Source organism: Salvelinus alpinus, chromosome 25 (genome assembly GCF_045679555.1).
Source record: "Salvelinus alpinus chromosome 25, SLU_Salpinus.1, whole genome shotgun sequence".
Taxonomy (NCBI): domain Eukaryota; kingdom Metazoa; phylum Chordata; class Actinopteri; order Salmoniformes; family Salmonidae; genus Salvelinus; species Salvelinus alpinus.
This window is the reverse complement of record NC_092110.1, coordinates 2,548,796-2,562,086: the sequence shown is the minus strand read 5'-3', so window position 1 is coordinate 2,562,086 and position 13,291 is coordinate 2,548,796. Positions and strand designations below refer to the sequence as shown.

The window sequence follows — 13,291 nt, the reverse complement described above, 5'->3', positions numbered from 1 at the left end:
GCAATGTAACAACATTTTGAAAAGTCAAGGGGTCTGAATACTTTCCGAATGCACTGTATATACAAGGAGTACCGGTACTGTGTAAATGTTTAGGGGTATGAGGTAGTTAAGGTAGTATGTACACGTAGGTAGGGGTAAAAGTGACTGGCAATCAGGATAGATAATTAACAGAGTGGGAGGAGTGAAAGTGGAGAGTGTGAAAGTGTGTACATGTGTGTGTGTGTGCGTGTGTGTGTATGACGTCAATATTCATGTTTTGTGTGTGTGAGCATATGTAAGGTGTGTGTGTGTGTGTGTGTGTGTGTGTGTGTGTGTGTGTGTGTGTGTGTGTGTGTGTGTGTGTGTGTGTGTGTGTGTGTGTGTGTGTGTGTGTGTGTGTGTGTGTGTGTGTGTGTGTGTGTGTGTGTGTGTGTGTGTGTGTGTGTGTGTGTGTGTGTGCGTGCATAGAGTCAGTGCAAAAAAGGGTCAATGCAACAGTCCGGTTAGCCATCTGATTAACTGTTCAGCAGTCTTATGGCTTGGGGGGGATAAGCTGTTCAGGTGCCTTTTGGTCCCAGACTTGGCGATCCGGTACCGCTTGCCGTGCAGAAGCAGAGTTAACAGTCTATGGCTTGGGTCTGAACATTTTCCAGATCTTCCTCTGACACCGCCTGGTATAGAGGTCCTGGATGGCAAAGAGTTCGGCCCCAGTGATGTCACTGGGGCGTCCGCACCATCCTCAGTAGCTCCTTGCGATTGAGGGCAGTGCAGTTACCATACCAAGAGTCTTGATGCACTCCTTTGTCTTGCTGACGTTGAGGGAGAGGTTGTTACCCTGGCATCTAACTGCCAGGTCTCTGACCTCGTCCCTCTTTGCCGTCTCACCGTCGTCTGTGATGTGGTAAACTCCTTAATGTTATCGGATGAATCCCTGAACATATTCCAGTCCGTGTTAGCGAAGCAGTCTTGTAGCTAAGTGTCCGCTTTGTCGGACCACTTCCGTACTGGGCTTCCTGTTTGAGTTTTTGCTTGTAAACAGGAAGCAGGAGGATGGAGTCATGGTCTGATTTGTCAAAGGGATGGCGAGGGAGGGCCATGTTTCTGTGGTCAAAGGGATGGCGAGGGAGGGCCACACGTTTCTGTGGTTAGAGTAAAAGTGTGTCTGCCAGTTTCACTTCTCTACAATAGTGTGTCTGTAGACTTAAGGATGGATCCTGAGTTGTGGCACTCAGCTCCATCTTTTGTGTGAATCAGGCATTCTTGTCAAAGGGAGATTTGGAAGGAATCAAATCAAATGTATTTGTCACATGCTTCGTAAACAGCAGGAGAAAGAAACGATGCAGAGAGAAAGAAAGAGAAATAATAACACAAGGAATAAATACACAATGAGTAACGATAACTTGGCCATATACACGGAGTACCAGTACTTTTATTTATTTATCCTTTATTTAATTAGACAAGTCAGTTAGGAACAAATTCTTATTTACAATGACGGCCGAGGAACAGTGGGTTAACTGCCTTGTTCAGGGGCAGAACGACAGATTTTTACCTTGTCAGTTCAGGGATTCGATCTAGCGACCTTTCAGTTACTGGCCCAACGCTCTAACCACTAGGCTACCTGCCGCCCCAGTACTCAGTCGATGTGCTGGGGTACAAAGTAATTGAGGAAGATATGTACATATAGTTAGGGATAAAGTAACTAGGCAACAGGATAGATAATAAACAGTAACAGCAGCGTATTTGATGAGTCAAAAAAAGTTAGTGCAGAAAGGGTCAGTTGTGAGTTCCACGTACACGTTTGAAGTTAGGATTCTGCCTTTAGTTAACACACGTGTGTGTGCACGCACACGCAAGCACACACAGATCCACTTCTTAGAGAGGCTTCAAGTCTGTATAGGGTCACTTCCGTCAAAACAGTAACAGCTGTTTCCATGGTACTGTCAAGCTCCTGGTTCAAGTCTATCTCATGTCACTTTTTACCTTTGAAACTCAGCTCTCTGTTGATGTTCATAGTCTGAACCCAGATGTGTTTGTGCTGTCTTGTCAACTTCTATAGTCATTGTCACTCCAAACAATACAGAGCTATTTTTATTTGACCTTTATTTAACTAGGCAAGTCAGAACAAATTCTTATTTACAATGACAGCCTACCCCGGCCAAGCCCGGACGACACTGGGCCAATTGTGCACCGCCCTATGGGACTCCCAATCACAGCCGGATGTGATGCAGCCTGGATTCGAACCAAGGACTGCAGTGACGCCTCTTGCATTGAGATGCAGTGCCTATAACCGCTGCGCCACTCGGGAGCAGGCTACAAGCTTTAGCCGAGATTTTAGTGTTGGTTTGTTGGTTTGCAATTCAGTTCCTCTGCTGAAATACAGTTATTGATAAAGCTACGGCCATAGTTCTCACACAAGTTATTTCTTTGTTCTAAATTACCATTTGACCTAACGTGCAACCAAACCAAACTCTTTCTTAAAGGTGAATTCTAAGTTATGGTCAACTCAGGGATTATTTCTTTATGTGTACAGGAAATATAAATTACAGACCACAGATGCTATTTCTGTCTATCTTGTTGGTGCTAACTGCAGTATGAGTTTATATAGCGACGGAGGAAAAAGAGAGCAGATTGAAAAAGGAGATCCATGTTTGCATTATTCTGTCCGTACAGCTGAATTGAACGAAACGCTGGGCTCGACTGACACCACCAGTCATGCTGTTACCATGGCAACACATACCTGGGTGGTAACCCGACGCCAAGCATATGTGGACTGGGACTATGAACACTGGGCTGGCCCCTGGTGAACTAACCTAAGAACAGAGCCGAACCACGGCTATTGTATCCCTCCACCTACTGTACTTTACACTGGGTCCAATTGATATTGTGACTTTAATTACAGTCTCAAAGAAAGTTAATAACTTGCAACTTAATAATAAGTCTGTAGATTTTGTGGAGCAATGGTTAAGTCAGTGCAAACTATAGGTCACACACACACACACACACACACACACACACACACACACACACACACACACACACACACACACACACACACACACACACACACACACACACACACATACACTTTTCAACAGAGCCCTCTCTATTTCAGGCGCAGGGGAAAGTAGGGCGCTGTGACTGAGAGAGACTCACAGTCAAAGGAAAACAAAGAGTCTGTAGGAAAACAAAGAGTCTTTTTAAACTTGCGGCAAAGCGGTTGGACCTAGTACAGTCATGTACTAATGGCTCCGTATAATGCAGGCTTATACTACATTATGTCACTGTATAATGTAGGCTTATACTACACAGTGGCGGTCGGTGCCGTTTAAGATTAGGGAGGACACAGTTTTTTTTTTATGAGCATGGCCTTATTTCTATTACAGCATATCGGATGACTGTCATTCATATTCCATTCAATGTAACATCAATAGGTGTAGGCTACAATGACAATCAAATGTTCCCTATATCCATCATGATGTTGCTACGAATGGAAGTTTATAACGCAGGTGCACAGGTCGAGAGACAAATTGGATCAAACATTTTTATGCGAGTAACGTACATGTTGGATAAAACGACAGGCCTGATGGAAACAGATTTTTTGGGGGGTAAACTTTCCAAATGTCGACAAAACTAAATACACTATAGAAGGCCGGATCTTTTTGTGTCTGTAAAATGAATAATGCAAAAAATGTCGGTGGAAACGTTTTTATGCGCTAATATTGACATAATAATCATCCTATCGAAGTAAACTTGGAGGCACGCGATGACATGTTGTGTGGTCCTCCCACTACTATTTGGGAAACACTTCAGTTTATTAGGCTATGGATTAAATAAGTTATGATGATCTTTACAGAGTGGTGAAAGTGCACGGTAATGAGCTTGATGTTCCTTTCCAATAAATATTGAGGGTCTTATTCTGGTGACATGATCATTGATGCTTGACTGTGTTTGACAAATAAAAATAATCTCTCTCTTTTGTCCGTAATAATCTCATCATGTAGGCTATACAGACGCTTTAGCCAACAGCATGCAGATAGCGCTGTGGACTAGAGCACACGTGCCAATACCAGAGTGGGCACACTCGCTATATAATGACACATTTTTGTTGAGAAAACCATCAGTAGAGTTTAACTTGTATTTTTTATTAGATACATGGGAATTTAACCGCAAAAGGTATTTTTATGTGCACTACATCATCACTCACAGCATTTTATCTGCAACAGTTTAATTTGATGGAAACACATTTCTGTTGGGAATATGTGCATGTTTTTATGTGGATTTTAGAGTATTCGCATGAAAATTTGTCGCCAATTGGATGGAAACTTAGCTAGTGACACTTTCAATACCACCTTGCACACTTTTGCCTGCATCTAGCTTATCTAGGGTGTAATCATCAGTCCAAACAGTTGCAAACAAGTTTCGATTGGTTTAACCCCATTTTGTTGCATTTGAGAAACGTTTTTCAACAGAATCTGCTGAATGAATACACCCCGGATCCTCCGCACACACAGTTCACTTTCATAGCAGCCACATACAAACATCATCATCACTCGTTGTATAATTCCTTCTCATCTACACGCTCTTTTCCTCTCACCTTTTCCCTTCGCTTGTGGACTTCAGTGCACAACACAACAGCTGTCTGTAACCAGGCAAAAAAAACTTTCCAAGCCAAACATTCATACCATAACTGCTACACACAGCTTACATCGTTGTCACCATATTAGCTAACGTCATAGTCAACATAGCTACTAGAACTAACACGTTAGTAAACCCACTACAATCACGCAGTACAGTGTATAGTAAGCAGTTTAGCAGTTACACCATCGCGGCAACTGCCGTATGGACTAGGGAGAGGCGAAGCTCAAGAGTCATGCGTCCTCCGAAACACGACCCCGCCAAGCCGCACTACTTCTTGACACGCTGCTCGCTTAACCTGGAAGCCAGCCGCACCAATGTTTCAGAGGAAACACCGTACAGCTGGCGACCGAAGTCTGCGTGTATGCGCTCGGTCGCCACAAGTAGTCGCTAGAGCGCGATGGGACAAGGACATCCCAGCCGGCCAAACCATTCCCTAACCCGGATGACATTGGGCCAATTGTGTGCCGCCTCATGGGTCTCCCAGTCGCGGCCGGCTGCGACACAGCCCGGGATCAAACCCGGCTCTGTAGTGATGCCTCTAGCACTACAGTGCAGTGTCTTAGACCGCTGCGCCACTCTGGAGGCCCCTCACTATTAAAATGTTTTTATGAAATTCACTGAGTAGGATGGTCCTTCACTTCCTCCTCCGAGGAGCCTCCACTGACACTATAGTATGTCACTGTATAATGTAGGCTTATACTACACAATGTCACCATGTAATGTAGAATTATACTACACTATGTCACTGTATAATTGTAGGCTTATAATACACTGTGTCACTGTATAATTGTAGGCTTATAATACACTGTGTCACTGTATAATGTAGGTTTATACTACACTATGTCACTGTATAATTGTAGGCTTATACTACACTATGTCACTGTATAATTGTAGGCTTATAATACACTGTGTCACTGTATAATGTAGGCTTATACTACACAATGGCACCGTGTAATGTAGGCTTATACTACACAATGTCACCGTGTAATGTAGGCTTATACTACACTATGTCACTGTATAATTGTAGGCTTATAATACACTGTGTCACTGTATAATGTAGGTTTATAATACACTGTGTCGCTGTATAATGTAGGTTTATACTACACAATGTCACCGTGTAATGTAGGCTTATACTACACTATGTCACTGTATAATTGTAGGCTTATACTACACTATGTCACTGTATAATTGTAGGCTTATAATACACTGTGTCACTGTATAATGTAGGTTTATACTACACTGTGTCGCTGTATAATGTAGGTTTATACTACACTGTGTCGCTGTATAATGTAGGTTTATACTACACAATGTCACCGTGTAATGTAGGCTTATACTACACTATGTCACTGTATAATTGTAGGCTTATAATACACTGTGTCACTGTATAATGTAGGTTTATACTACAGTATGCACATACATTAATGGCATTGATGTCTGTACTCCAGATAGAGAGGGAATCAAAGCCGTAATTATTTCAACTTAATGACAAATTGCATTTGTCTGCTTCCCTACAACTGTCTGCTATCACTGCTATTTATTTAATATTTTCTAGCATGTAGAGTTGGTTATATACTGTATCTTTTTAGAGTCAAAACAAACTTGTAATATCTCAATAAATTACTCAGTGAGCTCTCATCCCTTTAAATGGTAAACATGATATCACATACAAGACTGTTGACTGGTGTTGGCCCGGCTATTGATTTGACCTGGATCCATACACTCTTAGATTTTTTTTAATCTAGAACCTAAAAAGGTTCTTTGGCTGTCCCCATAGGAGAACCCTTTGAAGAACCCTTTATGGTTCCAGGAAGAACCATTGTCTAACATCAAATGGCCACACTTGTAGGCAATGTCATGGTGACGTTGGCTTGCTAAGCTCATGTGTAGAAACACGGCATCTGGTGTCATGGTTGTCTCGCACTGAACTGCGCATGTGCAGGCCATCAAATCAAAGGCACTCCTTCGATATTAAATAGTTTTCCACGAAAATGAAAACGTGTCAGTTTGTCACATTCACGAGGTTGGAGTTATAACATGTTCAACTACTTAAGCCATTGGCTCGATTCTAAGTTGTGCCTTTAGATTTTGAGAAAATCTACAACTAAGGAAGAATCTTTCCCTTCTCTCTAACACCAAACCCCCTGCCTGTTCTGTTTGTTCTGTTTCGCAAGCGTTCCCAGAAGTCTCGCGATGTTGTGCCTCTGGGTTTAGAAACTCTGTGACCGATCTGTCTTGTAGGATGTGGAACTCATATTCAAATTTGAATATTGAGCATCCGCCATTCAAAAAATGAAAACATAGTTCCTAATTTGGGACATCACTGCACTCTTGTATAACTCTCCATGAAATAGGCAGAATATCTAGCTAGCTAAATTATTAAAATGTTATGACAGAGATTTAATAGTTTGTAATTTTGACAAAATAAAAACAAACCGGTGGCTATCTCCTGCACAAATTCTGTGCAAGGACGTTGGTCGCCAGTGCAGTGACTTGGTCAGCTGTGTAGCTAACAGTTTATTTTCAACTGTTCAGACGAGACTGTGTGAATCAGGCCTTCATGGTCGAATTGCTGCAAAGAAACCACTACTAAAGGACATCAATAATATGAAGAGACTTGCTTGGGCCAAAAACACGAGCAATGGACATTAGGCCGGTGGAAATCTGTCTTTTTGGTACTGTACAGATGAAGACGGAAGTTTACATACACCTTAACCAAATACATTTAAACTCAGTTTTTCACAATTCCTGACATTTAATCCTAGTAAAAATTCCCTGTTTTAGGTCAGTTAGGATCACCACTTTATTTAAAGAATATGAAATGTCAGAATAATAGTAGAGAGAATGATTTCTTTCATCACATTCCCAGTAGGTCAGAAGTTTACATACACTCAATTAGTATTTGGTAGCATTGCCTTTAAATTGTTGAACTTGGGTCAAATGCTTCGGGTAGCCTTCCACAAGCTTCCCACAATAAGTTGGGTGCATTTTGGCCCATTCCTCCTGACAGAGCTGGTGTAACTGAGTCAGGTTTGTAGGCCTCCTTGCTCGCACACACTTTTTCAGTTCTGCCCACACATTTTCTGTAGGATTGAGGTCAGGGCTTTGTGATAGCCACTCCAATACCTTGACTTTGTTGTCCTTAAGCCATTTTGCCACAACTTTGGAAGTATGCTTGGGGTCATTGTCCATTTGGAAGACCGCATTGCAACCAAGCTTTAACTTCCTGACTGATGTCTTGAGATGTTGCTTCAATATATCCACATAATTTTGCTTCCTCATGATGCCATCTATTTTGTGAAGTGCACAAGTCCCTCCTGCAGCAAAGCACCCCCAGAACATGATGCTGCCACCCCTGTGGTTCACGGTTGGAATGGTGTTCTTCGGCTTGCAAGCCTCCCCCTTTTTCCTCCAAACATAACAATGGTCATTATGGCCAAACAGTTCTATTTTTGTTTCATCAGACCAGAGGACATTTCTCCAAAAAGTGTGATCTTTGTCCCCATGTGCAGTTGCAAACTGTAGTCTGGCTTTTTTATGGGGGTTTTGGAGCAGTGGCTTCTTCCTTGCTGAGCGGCCTTTCAGGTTATGTCGATATAGGACTCGTTTTACTGTGGATGTAGATACTTTTTTACCTGTTTCTTCCAGCATCTTCACAAGGGCCTTTGCTGTTGTTCTGGGATTGATTTGCACTTTTCGCACCAAAGTACGTTCATCTCTAGGAGACAGAATGCGTCTCCTTCCTGTGCGTATGATGGCTGCGTGGTCCCATGGTGTTTATACTTGCATACTATTGTTTGTACAGATGAACATGGTACCTTCAGGCATTTGGAAAATGCTCCCAAGGATGAACCAGACTTGTGGAGGTCAACAATTTTTTTCTGAGGTCTTGGCTGATTTCTTTTGATTTTCCCATGATGTCAAGCAAAGAGTCACTGAGTTTGAAGGTAGGCCTCGAAATACATCCACAGGTACATTTTCAATTGACTCAAATGATGTCAATTAGCCTATCAGAAGTTTCTAAAGCCATGACATCATTTTCTGGAATTTTCCAAGCTGTTTAAAGGCACAGTCAACTTAGTGTATGTAAACTTCTAACCCACTGGAATTGTGATACAGTGAATTATAAGTTAAATAATCTGTCTGTAAACAATTGTTGGAAAAATTACTTGTGTCATGCACAAAGTAGATGTCGTAACCGACTTGCCAAAACTATAGTTTGTTAACAAGAAACATTTGGAGGGTTTGAAAAACAAGTTTTAATGACTCCAACCTAAGTGTATGTAAACTATCCGACTTCAACTGTATATAGCTAACTGTAAAGTAATGAGTGGGACATATAGTGTTTAGTTGCATGCTATTTTATATACTCATGGTTAGCAGATGTTATTGCAAGTGTAGTGAAATGTTTATGTTTCTAGATCTGACAGTGCAGCAGTATCTAACAGGTAATATCTAACAATTCCACAACAAAACCTAATACAAACACTCTAGTAAAGGAATGGGATGAGAATATATAAGTATAAAATATATGGATGAGCAGTGACAGAGCGGCTAAGATGCAATAGATAGTATATAATAGATAGTGTAGTGTACTATACATATGAGATAAGTAATGTGAGATATGTAAACATTCTTAAAGTGGCATTATTAAAGTTCCATTTATTAAAGTGGCCAATGATATCAAGTCTGTAGGTGGGCAGCCGCCTCTCTGTGCTAGTGGCCTTGACACAATCTGATGGCCTTGAGAAAGAACATGTTTTTCAATCTCTCTGTCCCAGCTTTGATGCACTTGTACTGACCTCGCCTTCTGAATGGAAGCGGGGTGAACCAGCAGTTGCTCGAGTGGTTATTGTCCTTGATGATCTTTTTGGCCTTCCTGTGACATCGGGTGTTGTAGGTGTCCTGACGGGCAGGTAGTTTGCCCCCGGTGATGCGTTGTGCAGACCACATCACCCTCTGGAGAGCCCTTTGGTTGTGGGCGGGCCGTACCAGGCGGTCATACAGCCTGACAGGATACTCTCGATTGTGCACCTGTAAAAGTTAGTTAGGGTTTTCGGTGACAAGCCACATTTTTTCAGCCTCCTGAGGTTGAAGGTTCTTCACCACACTGTCTGTGTGAGTGGACCATTTCAGTTTGTCCATGATACAGTATGTACACCGAGGAATTTAAAACTTTCCACCTTCTCCACGGCTGTCCCGTCGATGTGGATAGGGGGGGTGCACCCTTGCTGTTTCCTGAAGTCCACAATCATTTCCTTTGTTTTATTGACGTTGAGTGAGAGGTTGTTTTACTGACACCACAATCTGAGTGCCCTCACCTCCTCCCTGTAGGCTGCCTCGTCATCGTTGGTAATCAAGCCCACTACTGTTGTGTCGTCTGCAAACTTGATGATTGAGTTGGATGCGTGCTTGGCCTGGCAGTCATGGGTGAACAGGGAGTACAGGAGGGGGCTGAGAACGCACCCTTGTGGGGCCCCTGGGTTGAGGATCAGCGCAGTGGAGATGCTGTTTCCTACCTTCACCACCTGGGGACGGCCCGTCAGGAAGTCCAGGAGGGCGGGGTCGAGACCTAGGGTCTCAAACTTCAAGATGAGTTTGGAGGGTACTATGGTGTTGAATGCTGAGCTGTAGTCCATGAACAGCATTCTTACATAGGTATTCCTCTTGTCCAGATGGAATAGGGTAGTGTGCAGTGTGATGGCGATTGCATCGTCTGTGGATCTATTGGGGCGGTAAGCAAATTGAAGTGGTTCTAGGGTGACAGGTAGGGTGGAGGTGATATGATCCTTGACTAGTCTCTCAAAGCACTTCATGATGACAGGAGTGCTACGGGGCGATAGTCATTTAGTTCAGTTACCTTGGCTTTCTTGGGAACAGGAACAATCATGGCCATCTTGAAGCATGTGGGGACAGCAGACTGGGATAGGTATCGATTGAATATGTCCAGCCAGCTGGTCTTCACATGCTCTGAGGATGCGGCTAGGAATGCCATCTGGGCTGGCAGCCTTGCAAGGTTTAACACATTTAAATGTTTTACTCACGTCGGCCACGGAGAAGGAGAGCCCATAGTCTTTGGTAGTGGTTCGCGTCGTTGGAACTGTATTGTCCTCAAAGCGCAAAGAAGTTGTTTAATTTGTCTGTATGCAAGACGGCGAGGTCCACGACTGGGCTGGTTTTCTTTTTGTAATCCGTGATTGTCTGTAGAATGTGGCTTGTTCATCAAGTGTTCTGCCTTGCAATAATAAATACCATGAATTAAGTATTCAGCAAATACTTAGAGGTTTTGACTTTAAAAAACAAAACAATGAAAATGCTATTTAGTACTGTAATGGTATTAATTAACATAATATTATTACGAAAATACTTAAAAAATGTTCTAGGCTACCCTACCATTGAATTTGGGTTGTGGCTAGGGTTACTATCTGTTCAGGGTTAGGGTTATTGCTAAAATAGTTTATACCTAGGGTTAGGGTTTTTTAGGCAAAAAACGGAATGGGTTTATAGCTCACTTTCTCCTCCCCGTGGCCATCTGCGGGTACTACATACCTCTCTGGGCTCATAATCTGAGGTAGCAACTGTGTCTACAAATCTACAAATCAACGAGGTAGACCCATCCATTTGGTTGCAACTCAGTGAACCAGCGCAGCATACACTCAATTCGATGCCTACTAATGAAAAGCAGCCATTTAGAAACAACAAAACTGGTCCAAAAATCATTTCGTTTGTCATTCAAATTTTTCTGGCGGTGTAAATTGGCAAAAACTTGAAAAAGAGAACACAGGCACGTGTTTTGTTTTAGGTTTTACACCTTTTTCTGGAAAGAATTTGGTAAACCATGACCAGAATTTTTTTTTCAATCGCTAGGCGTCAGCCATCTCTTCACCGTGGGTCACCGCAACGTGTACTCAGCCGAACAGTGAGATCGCACATCAAGTAGCCGTTACCCGAGGTAAACGTTCAAGGTTTACGTGGGTAAATGTCATTGCTAACGATTGCGAAGCTGGCATTTTGATGGAGAACAGTAGGCTGGGAATAGAAAGTTTGAAGGTGAGTTGGTGCCACGTGCTCAGTAGAACTAATTGGAGCTGGCAGGGTGAAAAATGCCCTAAAATAAGGCCCGTTTTTTCGCGATTACTTCAAAACCATGCCAAGCAGCTGGGACATACGGTAAAATTATGAAACTGGGCTCCATGGAGGATGCAATTAACTCGTTTTTATCAGAACATTTCAGTGACTGGCTCAGCTGTTGCCGAACAAATCTATGCTAGCTTCCGTGCCTATAGTCAAACTTCAGAAACACTGCTCATTGAAGGACAATAATCTTTAGCTAGATGTAAAATGGGGTGACTAAGACTTCCTCACCAATAAAACATCAACATTATTGACATTTATTGTTCTAGCTTAGATTCATTCAGACATGTTTGAGGCAGAAATGGGGTTCAGCAGACGATGTCGCCTAGGTAATATTTTCAAATGTTGTGGCAGCACATTGTAGCCGGACTACTTTTGATCTATCCCATGATCCTTTGCGAGGTACGAGACAGATCAGTGCAGGTGGAATCAACGCACTAGCTGATGTAAGACAATGGGTAGAAGAACCCTTTTGAGTTCCACCAGAAAGGGTTCTCCTATGGGGACAGCCGAATAACCCTTTTTTCTAAGAGTGTAGTGGTGTTTAGTAGCTGGATGTCTCCAAACAAATACATGAATACCAATACAGGAAAAAGGAAGTTGACGATGTTGTTTCGGTTGCCAGGCAACTGATATGCTAATGAGGCTGTTAGTCAGTCAGAAGGCTTCTGTGTGTGTTTGTATGCGTGTGGCTCAGTGAGTGTGTGTTTGCCTGTGTGTGTGTGCGTGTGTGTGTGTGCGCACATCTCAGCATTCAGTGTCTCAGCATTCCGACACAGCTATAATTGAAAGTATCCGTTCTCTGTATGAAGAGTGGAGATGTGATGGCCCTCTCCTCTCCACAGCTAAATTATCCCAAATTGTCAGGTCAGACCTAGCCATCTGTCATCGGCGTACTGCCCTGCTTATCAGGAGATGGAGATGGAGAAACGGGTCGGTCTGTGCTTGATTAAGGTGCCTGTTGAACACGTTTTTTCTCTTCTCCTTCGCTCTCCATCGTTTAAATGAGACGTGTCTCTCTTTCTGAGGCAACTCATCAAGTGTATGTCTTAAGCTGGTGACACACACACACACACACACACACACACACACACACACACACACACACACACACACACACACACACACACACACACACACACACACACACACACACACACACACACACACACAAACCGTTTTGGGGCTATAATGTGCTGTGCCTTCCTGCTCCACTGTTTGTTCTACAGCTCAATTAGTTAATATGGAGTAAGCAGATTAACATGGAGCATAGCAGTAGACGGCCTGGCTGTGGCTCTGCTATCTGCTGTGTTACAGGGTGTGTGTCTGTGTGCGCGTGCGTGTGTGTGTGTGTGCCTCCCTATCTATGTGAGAGGATAGAGGACTCAGATGGAGCTCAGTGGAAGATCAGACTACCATCTGATTAGATCTGGGATAGCTCTGTCTGGTCTGAGAGAGAGGTAGAGGGAGGTAGAGCAAAAGAGAGACAACGGGGAGAGAGGATTAAGAGCAAAAGGGGAGAGAGTGACAGACAGACAAAGAG

The 13,291-nt window shown here is 43.0% G+C and overlaps 1 protein-coding gene across 2 annotated transcripts in view; it reads left to right on the top strand.

Moving 5' to 3' along the window:
* Positions 1–13,291, top strand: part of foxn3 (forkhead box N3) — a 104,064-nt gene that overhangs the window by 64,378 nt on the left and 26,395 nt on the right. The window lies entirely within an intron of this gene.